Source organism: Hydra viridissima, unplaced genomic scaffold (assembly GCF_058129835.1).
Source record: "Hydra viridissima isolate aposymbiotic clone 2 unplaced genomic scaffold, HvirCarnegie_v1 scaffold_1, whole genome shotgun sequence".
Lineage (NCBI taxonomy): Eukaryota > Metazoa > Cnidaria > Hydrozoa > Anthoathecata > Hydridae > Hydra > Hydra viridissima.
Genome location: NW_028324300.1, coordinates 34,938,753 through 34,959,128, shown reverse-complemented (window position 1 = coordinate 34,959,128; position 20,376 = coordinate 34,938,753). Strand labels below are relative to the sequence as shown.

General features: G+C 32.3%; 2 long non-coding RNA genes across 9 annotated transcripts; one reads left to right on the top strand and one right to left on the bottom strand.

Annotated features, from left to right (window-relative positions):
• The first annotated feature begins 555 nt into the window (after positions 1–555).
• Positions 556–2,933, top strand: LOC149894697 (uncharacterized). Of its 4 annotated transcripts, none has more exons than XR_016445496.1 (5): positions 556–624; positions 1,743–1,774; positions 2,299–2,389; positions 2,681–2,726; positions 2,811–2,933. It is a non-coding gene; the product is annotated as an uncharacterized LOC149894697 (long non-coding RNA). The 4 variants fall into 4 exon arrangements; XR_016445495.1 differs by lacking the exon at positions 556–624 and adding an exon at positions 1,222–1,332; XR_016445497.1 differs by lacking the exons at positions 556–624; positions 1,743–1,774 and adding an exon at positions 1,232–1,332.
• Positions 2,934–4,829: 1,896 nt separating this feature from the next.
• LOC149894696 (uncharacterized) lies at positions 4,830–6,389 on the bottom strand. 5 transcript variants are annotated; one of them, XR_016446730.1, is made up of 5 exons: positions 6,315–6,389; positions 6,029–6,060; positions 5,414–5,504; positions 5,048–5,093; positions 4,836–4,964 (listed from the first exon to the last, which is right to left on the bottom strand). It is a non-coding gene; the product is annotated as an uncharacterized LOC149894696 (long non-coding RNA). The 5 variants fall into 5 exon arrangements; XR_016446734.1 differs by lacking the exon at positions 5,048–5,093 and having other exon boundaries at positions 4,830–4,964; XR_016446724.1 differs by lacking the exon at positions 6,315–6,389 and having other exon boundaries at positions 6,029–6,106.
• Positions 6,390–20,376: the final 13,987 nt, after the last annotated feature.

Below are 20,376 nucleotides of genomic sequence, written 5' to 3'. Positions count from 1 at the left end.
GCCGAGTTCCGGGAAAAAAAGTCACAATAGTGAAGGATGACGATTTCAAGGTATATGTTCAAAAGAAAATCTTGGTGCTGACCATTATGAAGGCATTTAAAATACAGTACCCCACCTTTAAAATCGGCAACAACGTGTTGCACTTAAATCTTCAGTACGTTGTTCCGATAAACAATAAAAATGAAAATGTTTGCTGTAACTATTACGAAAATACACTTAACCGCTAAGTTAACGCACCAAATTAAGTCTGAAAAATACTATGTATTTCCCGGATTTATCATTTACAAAGATGAAAATGTTTATTGTTAGGCCTTTTGTAGATTTTATTCCGTTTCCCTTATTTCTTTTCCAAATTACAGCAGCTTTTCATAAATAGCATGTTTTTCTGTAAGTTAACCTCCCCGAGAAAAAAAAACCGGCTAATACTACTAGGAATCTGTTTAACTTCCTGCTAATACGGCTAATCATAGTAAGTTTTCGCTTAATACGGCTAAACTTATTAAGTTTCCCATTAGTCATGACTAATGAAATTCATAAACGTCATCTGTAGATGACGTTTATGAATTTCCTGCTAATCCTAGTAAGTTCCTACTAAGTACCTATCAGGATTAAACGAAATACTTAGTAAGTTCCTAGTAAGTTTTCGAGAATAAAACAAGAATAAAAACAATTTTTTAAATGTTATACGCCATCTTTTATTTATTCAAGCGGAAGTCAAGTCAGCTCTGAAACAGCTTTTTCAGATTCAATAGTTTTACTAATTTTTGTAATTATATAGTGGAAAAGCTCAAGAACATTTGGGGACGATTGCGTGGCTTGCTATTTAATTGATGATTTGTTTGTTAATGATTTATAATGTGGTTTTAAATGTTAATTTAAACTCGATATAAATTCTAGCATTTTCTGTATCTTTCTAGCATCTTCTGTAGTACAAATTCTATCATTTTCTGATTTATAATAATACGTATGGTGATGTGTTTTTTTATTTCTGATTTTTTTCTTGTCTTTATTTATGATTTTATATTGTTTACAATCTAACTCTTTCTTTTTACTGAACAGTCTCTCTCTCTCTCTCTCTCTCTCTCTCTCTCTCTCTCTCTCTCTCTCTCTCTCTATATATATATATATATATATATATATATATATATATATATATATATATATATATATATATATATATATATATATATATATATATATATATATATATATATATATATATATATAGATATAGATATAGATATATATATATAGATATAGATATGTATGTATATATAGACATTAAAAATTGATCAACATTAAAATCACTTTCTTGCAGAATATATTTTACTGGTAAATATAGCATTATTTTTATTTTTTTCCCTTGTTAAAACAAACTATAAAATTATTGAATATTGTTATATTTTATATCAAATTATACTTTAGTTTTACATTTACTTAACATTAGAATTTTTGTTGTAAATGTCATAATATATATTTGAGAACTAAACATAATGTAAATATGTATGTATATATATATATATATATATATATATATATATATATATATATATATATATATATATATATATGTATGTATGTATGTATGTATGTATGTATGTATGTATGTATGTATGTATGTATGTATGTATGTATGTATGTATGTATGTATGTATGTATGTATGTATGTATGTATGTATGTATGTATGTATGTATGTATGTATGTATGTATATATATATATACATATTTGCATTATGTTTAGTTTTCAAACCACGTACAATCAACCAATTTCAGGTAACTTTTTTTTTTTTCTGTTTCTTTATATGTAATGTACTTATGCATAATTATTCATTAATCATATTGAATTTAAATGAGGAACTAGTAATGTTTTGAGTGTATGTATATGCATATACATATATATATGAGTGTATGTATATACATAACATAAATATATGTATATACATACACTCATATATGTAAATAATGTTTTGAGTGTATGTATATACATATAGATAAATATTTTTATTTTTGATACAATTATTAAATGTTTTCGGATAACTGTAAATAAAATTTTCCTTTTTTTTAAAATTAAATTGATTGAAAAAGTTCATAATTCAAACATGAATTTTTATTTTAAACATTTTTGTTTTTTAATAGCATTTACATTTTGTGATTTAAATATTAAATAAAGAAAAGATAATGAAAAGCTATTCAAAATTCCAAAATTAGGTTAAATAAGTTCTTTTATTATAAAATATATTTTATTACAATTATATCAAGTTACAATAATACTTTTAAATATTTCATTATAAATACAGGTATGGTCAAATAAAAGACGAAGACAGTTGACATATTCTGAGTGGAATTTAATTGGCCCCTGTAAAAAATTTTCATACCTGCAGTTATGTAGTAAGTTATTCGTTGGTCATGACCATTGTTCATTTTACTTTTTTAAAAGATAGGTAAACAACCTAACAACTTTTTTTTTGTAATTTGTTAAAACTGGTTTTCAAATAAGTGTCTACTGCAATTTTCACTTACATAAATTTTTTTAAAAACACAACCCTAACAATCTAATTATGTAATGTTAAAACCCAAATATAATGTGTGTGTGTGTGTGTGTGTGTGTGTGTGTGTGTGTGTGTGTGTGTGTGTGTGTGTGTGTGTGTGTGTATACACTTATATTTTTAATTTTTATAGCTATGGAGAAATGATAATGAAACCTTTTCATCCTTCTAAAATTATGGTGAGTTAAAAATGCGTTTTTATTGGAAAATATATGTTATTAAATTGTTGAATTACGTTAATATTTTTTAAAATTTCGTTATAGATACAATTATAAAAGATCAAGACAAATCTTATGGGTGCAATTATTCCACTGGCACCTGCAAAATTACCAAAAGAACTGACCATTGCTATTTATTGTATTTTTCTAAATGTTCAAGTTAAACAACCTAACACTTTATTATTTGTTATTTTTATTGTTGTTTTATAAAAAAGCGTCCTCATTGCTAAGGCAACTAGTTAAATTAGATTTGTTGGGTTATTTTTTCAAGAATTATCTGTGTTTAAGTAAGATTTGAAAAATAATTATTTTTACATTTTTACTTAAACATACATATTTCTTGAAAAATAACCCTGCTAATATAAATATGAAATCTGTACTCAAATAATTCAATAAAACCTAAATAAAATATGAAATTAACTGAAAAAACTATTAACTAATCTAATAACTAAAACTATAGTTTTAGTTAATAGTTAAGTTAATAGTTTTTTTAGTTAATTTCATATTAGGATTAGCGAGTTTTAGTAGGAAACTTAGTAGGATGAGCAAGTTTTAGTATACTAAAACTTGCTAATCCTACTAAGTTCCTAGTAAGTACTCGTTAGGAACTTATTAAGTTTTAGAAGGAAACTTATTAAGTACTTAACAGGATAAGCCGGTTTTTTTTTCTCGGGTCATTTCTGAAAGAAAAGTGTGTAGTGCTTTCAAATTGTTTTAACAGTAGAAAAGATAACTGTCATTTGAGCAACATCTGTTCGCAATGCAGCGTTTTAGACGAAATTGAAGTCGTGATAAATGTATTGCAATTGTTACTTTGTCCAATAAAGGATTATTAAATTGCAAACTTGGTGGAAGATTTGGAGTGTCTCAAACAACACTCGGTAGGGTTCTACAAAGGTTTGTAGAGACCAATGATCACGCTGGACGACTTGGCCATTGGTATATAAATAAAGGTCTGCTGCTTAACCTTGGTTGAACTAATAAAACTAATCAGGTAACTGTATATGACATTTTATACAGCATCTACCGGTGAAAACAAATTAGACCGAAAACTATATTTTTGTATAAATATAAAAATTAAAAAAAACAAATGTCGTATATTCTTAGTTTATTTGGTTGTAATATTTTCAACATAACTTTTGATTGAAATTTTCCCATCGCTGAGAAAACACCATCACGATCCATCGATTGAATATCTTTTCAACTTTCTACTCGTTACAATTTTTAATTTTTATTTTTTGGAAAAGTCACGATTAGAATTAAACTCACGATTAGGATACCAAACTGAGACTAAATAGTAAATACGACTTATAACACAATAATACGATATTGCTTCAATTAATTTTAATACACGTTGGTTTCCTTATGTATCAACATTCAACATACTTGCAACATAGTTGCATGTTTCACATTTTGCCAGAGATTACATCGTCTCTAAGGTCTACACGCAAAAAGAGTAAAGTACCCGAGAAAAAAAACCCGGCTAATCCTGTTAAGTACTTAATAAGTTTCCTTCTAAAACTTAGTAAGTTCCTAACGAGTACTTACTAGGAACTTAGTAGGATTAGCAAGTTTTAGTAGGAAACTTAGTAGGATTAGCATGTTTTAGTAGGAAACTTAGTAGGATTAGCAAGTTTTAGTAGGAAACTTAGTAGGATTAGCAAGTTTTAGTAGGAAACTTAGTAGGATTAGCAAGTTTTAGTATACTAAAACTTGCTAATCCTACTAAGTTTCCTACTAAAACTTGCTAATCCTAATATGAAATTAACTAAAAAAACTATTAACTTAACTATTAACTAAAACTATAGTTAATAGTTTTTTCAGTTAATTTCATATTTTATTTAGGTTTTATTGAATTATTTGAGTAAAGATTTCATATTTATATTAGCAGGGTTATTTTTCAAGAAATATGTATGTTTAAGTAAAAATGTAAAAATAATTATTTTTCAAATCTTACTTAAACACAGATAATTCTTGAAAAAATAACCCAACAAATCTAATTTAACTAGTTGCCTTAGCAATGAGGACGCTTATTTATAAAACAACAATAAAAATAACAAATAATAAAGTGTTAGGTTGTTTAACTTGAACATTTAGAAAAATACAATAAATAGCAATGGTCAGTTCTTTTGGTAATTTCGCAGGTGCCAGTGGAATAATTGCACCCATAAGATTTGTCTTGATCTTTTATAATTGTATCTATAACGAAATTTAAAAAATATTAACGTAATTCAACAATTTAATAACATATATTTTCCAATAAAAACGCATTTTTAACTCACCGTAATTTTAGAATGATGAAAAGGTTTCATTATCATTTCTCCATAGCTATAAAAATTAAAAATGTAAGGTACACACACACACACACACACACACACACACACACACACACACACACACACACACACACACACACACACACACACACACACACACACACACACACACACACATTATATTTGGGTTTTAACATTACATAATTAGATTGTTAGGGTTGTGTTTTTAAAAAAATTTATGTAAGTGAAAATTGCAGTAGACACTTATTTGAAAACCAGTTTTAACAAATTACAAAAAAAAAGTTGTTAGGTTGTTTACCTATCTTTTAAAAAAGTAAAATGAACAATGGTCATGACCAACGAATAACTTACTACATAACTGCAGGTATGAAAATTTTTTACAGGGGCCAATTAAATTCCACTCAGAATATGTCAACTGTCTTCGTCTTTTATTTGACCATACCTGTATTTATAATGAAATATTTAAAAGTATTATTGTAACTTGATATAATTGTAATAAAATATATTTTATAATAAAAGAACTTATTTAACCTAATTTTGGAATTTTGAATAGCTTTTCATTATCTTTTCTTTATTTAATATTTAAATCACAAAATGTAAATGCTATTAAAAAACAAAAATGTTTAAAATAAAAATTCATGTTTGAATTATGAACTTTTTCAATCAATTTAATTTTAAAAAAAAGGAAAATTTTATTTACAGTTATCCGAAAACATTTAATAATTGTATCAAAAATAAAAATATTTATCTATATGTATATACATACACTCAAAACATTATTTACATATATGAGTGTATGTATATACATATATTTATGTTATGTATATACATACACTCATATATATATGTATATGCATATACATACACTCAAAACATTACTAGTTCCTTATTTAAATTCAATATGATTAATGAATAATTATGCATAAGTACATTACATATAAAGAAACAGAAAAAAAAAAAAGTTACCTGAAATTGGTTGATTGTACGTGGTTTGAGAACTAAACATAATGTAAATATGTGTGTGTGTATGTATATATCTATATATATATATATATATATATATATATATATATATATATATATATATATATATATATATATATATATATATATATTACGACATTTACAACAAAAATTCTAATGTTAAGTAAATGTAAAACTAAAGTATAATTTTATATAAAATATAACAATATTCAATAGTTTTATAGTTTGTTTTAACAAGAGAAAAAAATAAAAATAATGCTTTATTTACCAGTAAAATATATTCTGCAAGAAAGTGATTTTAATATTGATCAATTTTTAATGTCTATATGTGTGTGTATATATATATATATATATATATATATATATATATATATATATATATATATATATATATATATATATATATATATATATATATATATATATATATATATATATATATATATATATATAAGAAAGAGTTAGATTGTAAACATTATAAAATCATAAATAAAGACAAGAAAAAAATCAGAAATAAAAAAACACATCACCATACGTATTACTATAAATCAGAAAATGATAGAATTTGTACTACAGAAGATGCTAGAAAGATACAGAAAATGCTAGAATTTATATCAAGTTAAAATTAACATTTAAAACCACATTATAAATCATTAACAAACAAATCATCAATTTAATAGCAAGCCACGCAATCGTCCCAAAATGTTCCTGAGCTTTTCCACTATATAATTACAAAAGTTAGTCAAACTATTGAATCTGAAAAAGCTGTTTCAGAGCTGACTTGACTTCCGCTTGAATAAATAAAAGATGGCGTATAACATTTAAAAAATTGTTTTTATTCTTGTTTTATTCTCGAAAACTTACTAGGAACTTACTAAGTATTTCGTTTAATCCTGATAGGTACTTAGTAGGAACTTACTAGGATTAGCAGGAAATTCATAAACGTCATCTGCAGATGACGTTTATGAATTTCATTAGTCATGACTAATGGGAAACTTAATAAGATTAGCCGTATTAAGCGAAAACTTACTAGGATTAGCCGTATTAGCAGGAAGTTAAACAGATTCCTAGTAGTATTAGCCGGTTTTTTTTTCTCGGGTTTGCTCTAAAGGCTCTGAATCAACCGTTGGTTGCAGTTTTCATTATCCGGGTGAATGCGTCTGTTTCTACTACAGAAAATGGTCGACTTTCCTCAATTACCCATCTAGTAATGTCAACAACAATTCTTATTTGATTGATGTCAGTGACTTTACATTCTGGTTTGGTAGCCTGTTTTCTACCTTGCCGGGTCTGAGTTTGGAAGAGCTACAAATTCCACTTGGTCCAGGCTGTGGTGATGCTGGTGTATCTGTCTGTGTCTGTGGATATCTCCTCTTCTTTCCTCTTTCTGGTGTTTGTTCAAAATCTGAGTCTTCAGAGGCAAGCTCATCAAAAATGTCTGGAATTGTTGATTTTTTCTTGTCTTTCCTTTTTTAATTATTTATATAAATTCAAGTGCATTTTTTTTTTCTTCAAATGATTCCTTAAAGGACTAGTGGTGCTTTGATTGATCAGGTATGTTTTACCACAGGCTTTACATCTTGCCTTATTTTCCTCCACCTTGTTGAAGAATTCCCAAATATTAGATAGCTTAAGCCTTTGAAAAGAAAAAAAAAATAAATGAATTAACATAAAAATGAAACAAATCGGATTATTTTTCGAATTAAGTTTGCAAGATCAAATCGGACTTAATTGGATCGGACTAATATTTCCGGATTATTTATCGAATTTAAAATCCGCAAAAACGGATCTGATTATTAATACGGATTTTTTTTTTCAGATTAAAAATCCGAAAACACGGATCGAATTATTTTTTCTTTTAATGGATTTTTTTATTGAAATATTTGCCTCAATATTTACTTAACATTTGCCTTAAAAAAACTGATTTTTGATGCATGTAAAAAGTTTCCAAAAAAGAACAATATATTCAAAAGTTTTTTAAAAATTTTCCTTAATATTTGTCTTAATGATATTCTAGAGGGATGCGTAAAGTTTTCAATAAAAGAACTAATTATTTAAAGGTTATTTGCCTTAAGTTTTGAAATGAAAGTAACAATTTTTCAAACTAGTTTTTATCTTTATTTCTATTTTTATTTCTATTTCTATTTCTATTTATATTTAAATAGAAGAAATATAACAATACAAATTTTTCAGATTAATAATCCGAACATCAAAGAGAATCCGCAAAACAAGAGTTATGATTTGTAAAATATTTAACGATCAGACTGCTATAATCCGCAAAATAAATCGGATTGACTTTTGGCGGATTTTCCCACACGCGGATAAGACTTTGTCGCAGCTCATCTAGGCTGTTATATGGTGACTACTATAAAAAGCGGGTTCTGGCTCATTGATACTTTTCCTATACTTAAGGGTTCTGGCTCATTTCCATTTTTGCGCAGGGTTCTGGCTCATTTCCATTTTCTATAGAAAAAATGCCATATCGGTTTCTAGCTCATTGATACTTTTCCATACTTAAGGAATGCAAGATGGCGTCGTGTTTTTTTAATGTAAAGTCTGAATATTTTTTCCCGTTCTAAAATTATTTCTTTGCGCATTTTCATAATGAGATGACATTATGAAAAAAGGTTGTGAATGTCTTAGCTAATTTATTCTTTGTAGTTGTTCTTCAAACTATTGTCTACGTCCATTAAGTATTACTGTTGGTCCTCTTTCAATTATTTCATATCGTTTTTGTTTTTTAAGAGTTAATTTTTCTTCTAATGTAATTTCAAGTACAGAGGGTCTCCTTATAATAAGTTTAACTTTAATTTTCCCACCAGGTTCAGTGGGTTCTGTTATAATTATTTCAGACGGAGGTCTTTCAATTCTTCGACGTCGTTCAATAATATCATGTTCTTGGTTTCTTTCTCTCTCATCACGGATTCTGTTTGCTCTCGTTTCATAATTTAATCCTCGGCGAAACCTTAGTAAACTTGCTAGTGCAAAGTTTCCATAAATATTAGCATATTCCTCTTGATCTTCATTACTCATCTCATTGTTATAAAAATCTTCAGTATTATTCATCGCAGATTCATTGTAAGGCAAATCTTCAGGATCGATATCTTCAGTATTATTCATCGCAGATTCATTGTAAGGCAAATCTTCAGGATCGATATCTTCAGTATTATTCATCGCAGATTCATTGTAAGGCAAATCTTCAGGATCGATGTCTTCTGATTCTTCTGAACTATCATCTTCTGAACTAGACCAACTAAATATGTTAGCTTCGTCTAATTCATTCACATCTTCTTCTTCGCTTTCATCATAGCTTTCATCACGCTGATTTTCTGACATACTCATCCTCATCATTTTTATTATAGCAAGAAATTTATTTAAGTCATTTTCAAAATTTTCTTTCATCTGTGCATTAAGCGTAATAATAGACTTGTCCTAGAAGAAGGTAAAAGCTTCCAGATTGACCGACTTGAGCATCACCAGAGTTGAGCGTGACAACGAGCCTTCTACCAGTTTCGACACTAGGCATGGAGTCAGCTTCTCCGAAATTTCTGTGAAAAGAAATGGTAGATGTAGAGCCGATGGAGGATGTGGATTGATACAGAAGTCCAGTCGATTTGTTGTTGAAGGAAGTCACATTTGATCCGTTCCATGAGGATAAGTAAAAATCTTCCAGTCCTGAAGAGGAAAAGATGCATGTACTGTCACCGTCATATCCTGGAAAATACGTGTAATTGTTGGTGTTGTATGGAGTCCAAGGAGTGAGAACAGTGCCGTTACCTGGAGGTAAATTCCCATCGTACATTCGGACTCTAGATTCCCACCAGTTTCCAGAGGCGCCAATGATGTGCATCCTGATGTATTTCAACGACACACCATTTCCTTTTCCGTTGGTGTTCATCAAAACGTATTCGCTACCGTAAGTGGTATTCAAATATCGAAACGTTCTGCAGTACAGCTTGAAAAGAGGGATGGTTGCAGGAATGGAAGCAAGTGTGGAAATGAACGGTTGAATCCAATATGTAATGGCAGTAGCATTTCTGTTGACGAGTTGAATGGAGACGTCGTTTCTGAAAGGCATGTCCAATGTGAAATATCCTCCCAAGGAAGTGGTGTTAAACATGTTGCATCCCTGCAAAGAATTGGCGTAAAAAGCTCCTCCCAATGGTGAAAAAAGCAAATCGGTAGCAAGTCCTGTTTGATCCACTCCAACTCCGTCAGTCACTTCTACATAATTCCCTACATTGATTTCTCCGTCAGTAAAGATTCGAATAAAAACTTGACCTGGAATATTCGTGCCAGAGGTGCTGTATAAAGCCAACCACAATCTTCTCAGCACACCAGATTTTCCGGAAAACGCAAACACAGGAGAAGTCGTTAACGCTGCTACCGTCTGAGACTTTAAGCCTAAACTGGTGAAACTCGAGCTTGGAACGACACTGGTCAAACTCGACTTTTGCAACAACAAGTCCACGTAATTTTTTGTCGATCCATCTTGCGCGTTGGTTGGATCAGTCACGTTGATCAATTTGTGAGAGTTCAAATCCAAATCTGCTGCACCTACAGTCGTTCCACCTGACGCATACGTGTCTACGTAATTTTTCGTAGCTAAATCCGAAGCTGATGTAGGTTCAGCTAAATTAGTTAATTTGTGAGAAGTCATGTTAATGTCGGTGTATGAAATAGTGTTGTAAGAGACTTTGGTGTCTACATACCCTTTTGTCGCTGCGTCTTTTAAAGCGGTAGGATCGCTCACATTGATCAGTTTGTGGGAGTTCATGTCGATGATTCCAGTGATCGTGCTGGATCCGTCCGTTTTAACACACAGACTCGAACTCACATCGACATAATTTTTTGTGGCGGCGTCATGTAAATTGGTCGGTTCGTTCAAATTGATTGCCTTGTGAAAGTTCAAATCCAAATCTGCAGTTCCAACTACAGTTCCAGTACCACCTGTCACGTGATTGTCTACGTAATTTTTAGTAGCGGCATCGTGTGCGTTGGTGGGTTCACCCAGGTTGATGATTTTATGAGAGTTGTAATCCAAATCTGCAGTGATGGTGCTCGATCCGTCCGTTTTAATATAAACGTTGCTGGTTGAGTCTGATGCAAGATTATCAAAATAAACACTGAATTCGCTTCTGTTGAATTTGTCAATCATTTTTTAAATGGGAAAAATTTTTTTAAATCCTTCGGATTCATGGAATTTCACAAGTGAAATTTTTAAATCCTTCAGATCACCAAAGGGTGTTGACAACGTCTTGAAAGCTGTCTCCCTCTTCGCATTTTTTCAAGACGTAAAGACACAAGTGTCCACAATAAGACGTGTTTCCAAATTGAACCCTTTCGCTGTTGTAAAAGACAGGACTTTTCAAATAGTCAACGAGCTCGACGAGAGGTGGCTGAGCGTAAGAGTCAAAGCTGTATTTTTTGTCTCCGTCTTTGAACCAACACACCCAATGAAACCCATCTGTGCTCGAATCCCCCGTGTTGACAATTCCACATTCTTTTTTTCTAGGCTTTTTTGGCAACGCGTCTCTGACAAAAACTCCTCGAAAGTTTTTTATTTTTAGTTTTTTTGCTGCTTCCATCAACTGAATAGTGGATAAAGCCTCGTTTGGTAAAACAATTCCCTCCACATTTACTTTTTTGTTTCTCATTTTTTTAATTTTGTTATTTTTTAAATCCTTCATTTTTGTTACTCGCCTTTATTACTTACCTTTTTTAATTTGTAGTGACCATAAGCCAACGTGTGTATTCCATCTTCCAAAATGACTCTTTTGTCATCGTTAGCGCTGAGTGCGACTTTGTTGATTTCTTCAGTGAAAATATCGTGATGATGAGATCGTATGACGTTCATTTTTCTGAGCTGTTCTTCTTTAGTCATTAAGCAGTTTTTATAATCTTGATGAGTGATGTGCTTTTCAACTACACATTTCTGAATTCCTTTGCATTTTTTGTGTTCTTTTTTTTCATTAAAGACCTCATAAGAGTAGAGCTTAGGACGAAGCCCAACAAACTCTTTAATTTGCTTACCACCTGTTTCATCCTTAAACTTACCGATAACCTTTTTATTTTTAAACCCAACGTCAAATGCAAAGTTTTGAATGGCAGGATGATCTTTAGGAAAGTCGCTCGTGTCAAACTTGCTTTCAACGTCATCGGCAATGTCTTTGTAAAAGTCTTCCGTTTCTATTTCATAAAAGAGCGAGTCAGTATCAGCCATGAGTAATTTCAGCTTATCCCCGTATTTAGGTTTCATGTAGTCGTAGTGATGTTCATACATGAGGGTTTTGCTGATGTCTAGGATGCTCATTCCCAAGAAAACAGGTTTGTCGTAAAAAACAAATGTCTTTTCCATGTGAACCGCGATTAAGTTTTCATCAAAAATGGTGTTTCGTTTATATTTAATTTTTTTAGATAATTTTATAGCTTCTTTTCTCGTGGTAATGAGTCTAACATCAACGCGTTTTAGAATATTCTCCATGGTTTTCCCAAAGACAGAGTTGTTCATGAGTTTGAAAAATTCTTTATCAGATTCGTTTGTAGCTTCTTTTCTCTTATCGGTGTTGAGATCAATGTACTTTTTCATGAAAGGTTCTTCTTCAAAGGTGATACCTCGATGAATTTTAGTAGTGATCAACCCCATTCGTTCATAGAGTTTTAGGTTTTCATGGTGAATGACATATTTTTCTTTGTTGTTTAAATTGGGAACTAACTTTTCCACTTTTCCAACGAGCATTCTTTCAGGAGCTAAAGGGTAATCATTGTGTAAATCGTGAAGACTTTCAGGATAATCTAAATTGACTTCGAGAATGCAAGGCATGGATTTCCAATTTAAAAGTTCATCCTCAGTCATCCATCTAAATCCTCTAACTGGAAGAGGTTTGCTCATAGCATATCCATAAAGATTATTGGCGTCTAAATACTGAAGAAATTTCGAAGGTTCTGAAGGTTTATAATCATCACTCATGTATTTGTTGTTAGCAGTTCCATGTCGATTGGAGATCATGCAGATTCCACCGCGTATTCCTTTTCGAAACATGTTGAGCATATCAATATCGGTTATAAGCTCTATTATAACTTCAGTTATCTTTAGCATAGCATCCCAAGCCAAACCAGGGGAGGTGTAATACCAAGCAGGATCAAGACTGTAATGTTCCATGCAAGTGTCTCTAAAAGTTTCAAAGGCATCTGCCAGTATCAACACATCCGACACGTTGTACAAATCGTGATAATCTCTGAACGTTTTGCATTGAAACATACTCCAAACCTTTTGCGCATGCGAGTATTCTTCGTCGCTTATTCCCTCGTGTCTAAGTTTTGAGAAAAACGCTTCTTTTGGTGGTAATTGCGTTTCTTGAAATTTATCGAATCCGTCCACCCAATCGTAAGGGTATACACCTTTTTTACAAAGCAAATTAAATTTTTCACCTTCTAAATGTAATGCAAGGAATTTAAAGCTGTCGATGAACCTCAATTCAATTTTTTTGTATTTTGGTTTTCCATCTTTTCCAATGTACTCTCCCACTTTGATTTTTTTCGAGAAGCTGATATATTTTTCTTCATTGTTGGGTATACAAGTGAGTTTTCCACCTAATTTTTTGATAAACAAATGAGCGTCGTATCCAGACAAGTTATGAAAGACAACAGGAATGAATTTTGGAACTTGAAATTTTTTATTGCAATCGTCGTGAGCCGCTCCTCGATATTTTCCAGTAAAATGACAGTGATCGCGTACTTTGTCGTCTTTGAGATTTTTATTGCAAATGTGGCAAACTGTTGCGGATTTGAAATTATTTTCGTCCTCTTTTGTCTAAACCATCTTTTTTTTCTCGATTTTTCCAAAAAGTTCTTTTATTGCGCTTTCCAAAATTTCAACAAAAAATTGAGCAACATCGTTGTTCTCGCTTAACGATACGGAAATGACTGGATCGTGCTCTAAAACGGTTTCATCAAAACATTTGATGTAATAGGAAAAGGAACATGGAATGTGTCTTTGAAACTTTTTTGTGTAAGACTGGTTTGGGTTGGGAGCGCGCGAGTCTATCGGCTTGATAAAGTTTTCAAAGTCAGCATATACGATAAATGGAACCCTCATTGACTTTCCGATGCCTTTAAACTGAAGAGTTGCACCCTTTTTAGGAAGTTCAATTCTCATTGGCGCGTTTTTATAACAATCTTCTCGATGTTTTTGAAGCTTTTCTTCTTGATCATAACATTGAAGACACCTTCTGCAAAAACGTTGTTTTCTTTTACCTTTTGATGCTGAGGAGCCGGCAAATCGACTGAAACTACTAATGAGACAGTAATGTTCTGTGTCTTCGTTTTTAATATACAGCAAATCAACATTATGCTTTCGATCGAGAAAGTCAGATACTTTCAGAGGGTTGGGTTTTTCATTTTCATACTCAAAAACGTTGATGCTAATGTCTGGATTATTTTTTTCAAACTTGTCAATATTATGGTAATTCACAGGAAACTCCATTCCTTCCCAATTCAGCTCTTTTGACTTTTCAATCAAGTCTTCATCAATTCTTTCGTTGTTTTTATTTTTCAGATTCAACGCTCTGGTAACTGACCATTTAAAGCATTGGTTGTCGTTGTTTTTCATGTTGATGATTGCCTTTTTGTCTTTTAGATCGTCAGTCAGCTCAATGTAGGATCCACCGCTGAGAGGTGTGTAATCGATAAAGTTTATATCCATTCTTAAAATCTTAGATAGGGTGCTATTGGAACCTAAAGCATTGTATTTGACACTACTTTCCAAGACTTTTTCTTCCATTTCGCTCATTAACTCTCTTACATCTGTAGCTGCTCGAATAATTTCCGAGCTGGATGAAAAACTTGCTTCCCGAGTCACTTCTTCACCAGTCATGATGCTTACAGATTTCATTTCGCACGTTAAAATAATTCTTACTTTTGTATTCCTTTCTCCTTCCATGGTTTGAATGGCAGACTCTCTTACCAAATTAAAAAAGGATGCAATGTCTTGATATTGAGAAGAAGGCTCGTAAGAATATAACCTAACAGTACTATCCAACGCGTGTTCAGTCAACTTGAATTTTATTTTATAAGGCTTTGGCACGGGCTGCTTATACACTGCTTTTAATACAAGTGATTTGATAGACTGTATCTTTTTATCGATTTGTTCCGCTGATTCGTTTACCTTCTCCTTGACTACTTCAGGAACGTAGGGTTCTATCCAATCTTTAACATCATCAAACTTAGTTTTAACATACGACGCCACACTTTTTGCAGCTTCCTTCAGACTTGAAAAAAATGAAGGTCTCGGTGGAATGACTGGTTTTGGTGTTATGGCAGGTGTTAAATCTAAAACCGGTTCATCAAGGATGTGTTTTTGCAAATGAATTGGTTTCGGAGCAATAGGAGGCTTTACCACAGGTCTTGGTGGAATGATTGCTGGTTTCGGAGCAATAGGAGGCTTTATCACTGCAGAAGGAACAAACCTTACTTTTGTTGGCTTTATTGAAACTTTTGTCGGCTTTATTGAAACTTTTACAGCTGGTCTAATAAACCTCACCACGGTAGCATTAACAGGCAAAGGTCTTGCCTCAGTCGTTCGCCTACGAAAAGAAGCAGGAGCAGAGACAACTCTAGGACACTGCAAAGCCATTATAAGTTCCCCCTTTCTCATTTTAGAATACCCTTTTATTTTTTGCTCTTTAGCAATTTCTTTTAATTCTTTCAACGTTTTGTTTTCCATTTTTATTATAGCAAGAAGTTTATTTAACCCAAAATCATTTTTCTAATATTTTTATTTCTTTTCAATTCTCTGAAAAAAGAATTGAAAAAATTTTTACATTTCTCACGGACTTTTTCTTTCTAGCTTTTCCGAATTTAAAATTTCAATCTTTATTCCATCTTCCACTTTTCCATTTCGACGTTCCAAATATCTCCATCCATGTCCTGTCTTTTTCATTGCTTTGTAAAGGGATTTGTATTCAGTCACTTCCCCGGTTTCCATATTGGTTGTTTTCACAGACACAGGCTTATTTCGAATTGAAGCAAGCCTCTCGTATTTTGGATCGATCGGTTTTTTTTCCGTTTTCTCATTTTTCATTTTTATTTCTTTTTTTGGTCGACCCACTGGTCTATGTTCTTTTACACCTTTCAAAAGCGAATCTTTACTTATTAGATTATTATCAATCGCAATCATCATCAAAGGCAACAATTTGTTTGAGGTTAATGTGATTCCATTTTCAATAAGCAAATTTTTCAGATAATTTTTTGTATATCTCATGTTTTATTTTTAAAAAGAAAAATATTTTTTTAAATCATTTTTGTTAAGAATCTCATGACGGTATTTCAAACCTAATAAACAACGTTCATGCTGGTTCCGTTGGAAACGAAATTAAGCAATTTGTCGGAAATGATCAATGCAAAAATAACGGTGTTTTCTGGTACTGCTGTTCGAAATTTGAGGTTGACTACCAATTCTGCCGTTTCAGAAACAACTCTTTCTTTTTGCTTGCTAATGTCTACAAAAAACAACGGAAACAAATTTTTATATTCAAGCAGAGACAAACCAGATTGACAAACAAGTTCGTTTGTACCATAATATTTATCGTCAAAAGAGAACGCGTCAGAATGAGCCATGGTAATTTTCTTTTCTCCAAAATTCAAATCGTAATTGTAATTTGGATATTTTATTCCATTGACGGTTACGAAAAAATTGCTGACATCACAATGGTTGAAAATGGCTGGATTTACGATTTGACTGGAATTCTTGTTTGTCTGAAGCCCAAACACGATATATCTCGGAACGCTTTTGTCTGTAATTCTTCCAAGGGTCCAAGTAAATTCTGTGAGACCGGCAGGAATGGCTTGTCTTTCGACTTTGTTTGACTTATAGGCTACTGGGACGGAAATTTTACTCGCCATTAATTTCAAGAATTCGGCTTTCTTCGAAACATCCAACTCAATTCTAGGCATAAAAAGTCTGAATTTTTTAATGTCGATCATTCCTGCGGCAACAGTCTCAGCTCTGTAAATGGCGTCGTCGTATTCTTTTTTTGTAAAGGTAATGGTGTGTCTGAATCCATAAACGACTTTGTCGTAAGTTTCGCAAAAACCAAAAATGTGCTTTAATGGTATCTTGAACGAAAATGCACCAATGGATGTCGTGTCTGCAAACAAGTGGTCTCGTCTTACAACAAATCCTGAATTTCCGGTGGCGTTTGAAGTGTCTTTATACCACATTTGCTTCAAACCATCTGCAAGCTGAAAACCAAAAGGGTATTTCAACAATCCAAGCATGGTTGTTCCTTGACCTGGATACATGACCCTTGTTGTCCTGATAAATCATAGGTGGCATCGCTGAACACTTGTTGTCCTGATAAATCATAGGTGGCATCGCTGAACAAATACATGATGGCGTTGTTTATCAGAGCAATGTTGTCTGTTGCTGTGTATGCAGTTCCATCCGCTTTTTTGAGAACCCCTTCAACGAGGATGTAAGCATCAGACGGAACTGTTTGCACAGATTGACAATCAATTTCAAATACGATCGATCCTGAAGAATTTAAATCGAGGTTTGTTGGGAGGTACTCGAAAAAATCAACTTTTTCAATTCCAGTGTCATACTCTGGCATTTCATCAACTCTTAATCTATCGGTGTTTATCATTTTTAAAATGAGAAAAAAAAATTTATGTCATTTTTGATTTGTTAAAAAAATCAAGCAATCAAAAGCCCGCTCCCCATTTTAACGAGATCTTGGATTCTAGCCGCATTCTTTTTCGTCATTTTCTTTTTCACTTGAATGGAAGAACCAAACATTTTTTTATGCAGCTCTTCCATTGGATTAATATACGGATCAGTCTTTGCCGCTTCGTTTACAATCGTGGTGAGTAATTGGTTTGGATTCACTGTTCCTGTCTTGGCGTAAACTTTTTCAAGCGCTTTTTTTCCTTTGTTGATGGCAACGTCTTTAGCAGTGGATATAGCTGAAGAGGCTAATTCTTTTCCAGCTGATTTGGCGGCTGTGATTGCTTCTCTTCCAATTTCGCTTGCTGCTGCTTTTCTCAATAAATGAAGAGACGATCGTGAAGCATTTGTGGCTGCCATTCTCCTCAAAAAATTTTTAATCGTGTCCATGATTCCCCCACCTCCAACGACGTTCTTTTTAAAATATCTTCTGTTGTTCACAATGAGCATTTTTTTAAAATGAGAAAATATTTTTTTAGATCCATTTGCGGATCAATGGAATTTCACTTGTGAAATTTTTTAGATTCTTTGAATCCATTGAAATCTACGATTTCTTAAATCTGTTCTCACGACTCGATGTATTTTTGAATTGCTCTGTATTCTTCTTTGTTTATTTCCCCCTGTCTCAAAAGCTCGTCACAAATGGCAACGGCTTCGTTTCTCGATGCTATATTTCCAGCATGTCCTGCGGCGATGCTCAAGTTAAGTCTTTGCGTAAGCACATTTGGATCGCTCGGAAGAATGATCACTCCTCGACCTTTTCTTCCACTCGTTTTTGTGTAATTTTTTTCCCAAATTTTTGAAACAATCGTTCCCCACTTTTCACTTCTCGAAGCTTTTGGCAGGGTTGGTCTCCCTTCCTTCTCCATTGCATGCGTTTCAACGAGTATTTTTTCATAATTTTTCATGTCCTCGTCTGACACCTTTGTTGTATCAGGCTTGGATCTTGTGATCAACTCCCAAAGACCTGTCGTCCCCTCGTACTTTTCTCCATCAATAATGATATCGTTATTATCGATAAAAATTTCTTTGTCTCCAATAAACATTTTTCCGCGTTCTTTTGCGTGAATTCCAAACACTCTGTCTGCATAAAATTTTTTGGCTGCATATTTGGATAAATATTCCAAAGCAATATTTCCAACATTCATTTTTCCAAAAGTTTTATCACTTTTTGGACTTTCAAAAGACGGCTCGCTATCTGGATAAGTCAAAGCCAGTGGAGTGTTTTCAACCTCTCTGTATGCGATGCTTTTTAGTTCGTTTTTTATATTTTCATTGCTCTCAATCAGAGGTTTAAAAAACTTGCTCAAATCAGTCTGATAATTTGCATCTGAAATGTTGGTGTTGAGACTCTCATTGTAAAGCTTTTCTCTATTAGCTCTATATTCTCTCAAAATCTCATCTCGCTTTTCAGGATCTTGTATTCTAAAAAAAGACATTTTTAGAATACGGAGAAAAAAACTTAAAACAAAAACTCGATTGCGTTTACGATTTCTTAAATCCGCACGCGGATTCATGGAAAAATCTTTAATTTTTCTTAGATTCTTTGAATCCATGGAAATCTACGATTTCTTAAACAGGTTGTTGAATGCTTTTATCGCATCCTCTCTTCCTTTTTGGATTAACGACTCTTTAGTCAATTCGTCAATGACGCTTTTTGTCTTGGTTCGGATTTCTTCAGTCATGGCTTTGAATTTTTGAAGCTCGCTGAGAATGAGTTCGTACTCGGAATCACTTACAAATCCATCCATGAGAGATTTTGAAATGTGGTCGCTAATCGTATTCAATTTTGACTCGGAAAGAACTTTCAATTTTTCGTGCTTTTCAGCCTTTAGCATCATTTTTTTGTTCTGATGATTTCCGAAAATGGATAAAGCTCTTAATACAACAGCAACCTTTTCACACGCAATCGAAACTGGAGTGGCAACAACGGTTGATAAAAGTGCAATCCCTGTAACCCCTAAACCAATGCATACCGTTTGCAATCCGTCATCGGTGAAACGAATTATTTTTGCCGCTCGATGGTATTTTTTACTCAAAGCCATTCGTTTCACTTTTTCATCCTCTATTTCTTTTTGGATCTCGCTTATTTTTTGGAGTCGATATAAATGTCCTTCATCTGATGGGGCTGTTGGAAGAACTGGATAAATTTTTTCAGTGTTTTTTATTATTTCCATCTTTTTAACAAAGACACATTTTTTTTAATTCGAATCGATGTAGTTTATTTTACAAAGCTTTTCACCTTTTTTAACGGTGACTTCCTGGTTGTTGTAATTGTGTATGGTCATAACTATGTCATCCACAGACTCGGAAAAAATAGCATCGTTTTTGAAATAATTCAATTGATTGCTTATTTTATTCATCAAAGTGACGACAGCAATTCCTTTGTCTAATTGTAAACCTACGGACAACGATATCTGCTTGTGAGATACAGGAGGAAATTTAATGTCTTGTTGAGCAAAAATCTCGTGCTGTCTGTTGATGTTGAAATAGGTAGGATAATCCAACTTTTTCTTTGTTACAATAATGTTTTTTGTATTTTTTCGTTCCAACTCTTTGATTCTATCCTCTAAATGACTCAGATGGAAATTAAAATTGTGAATCT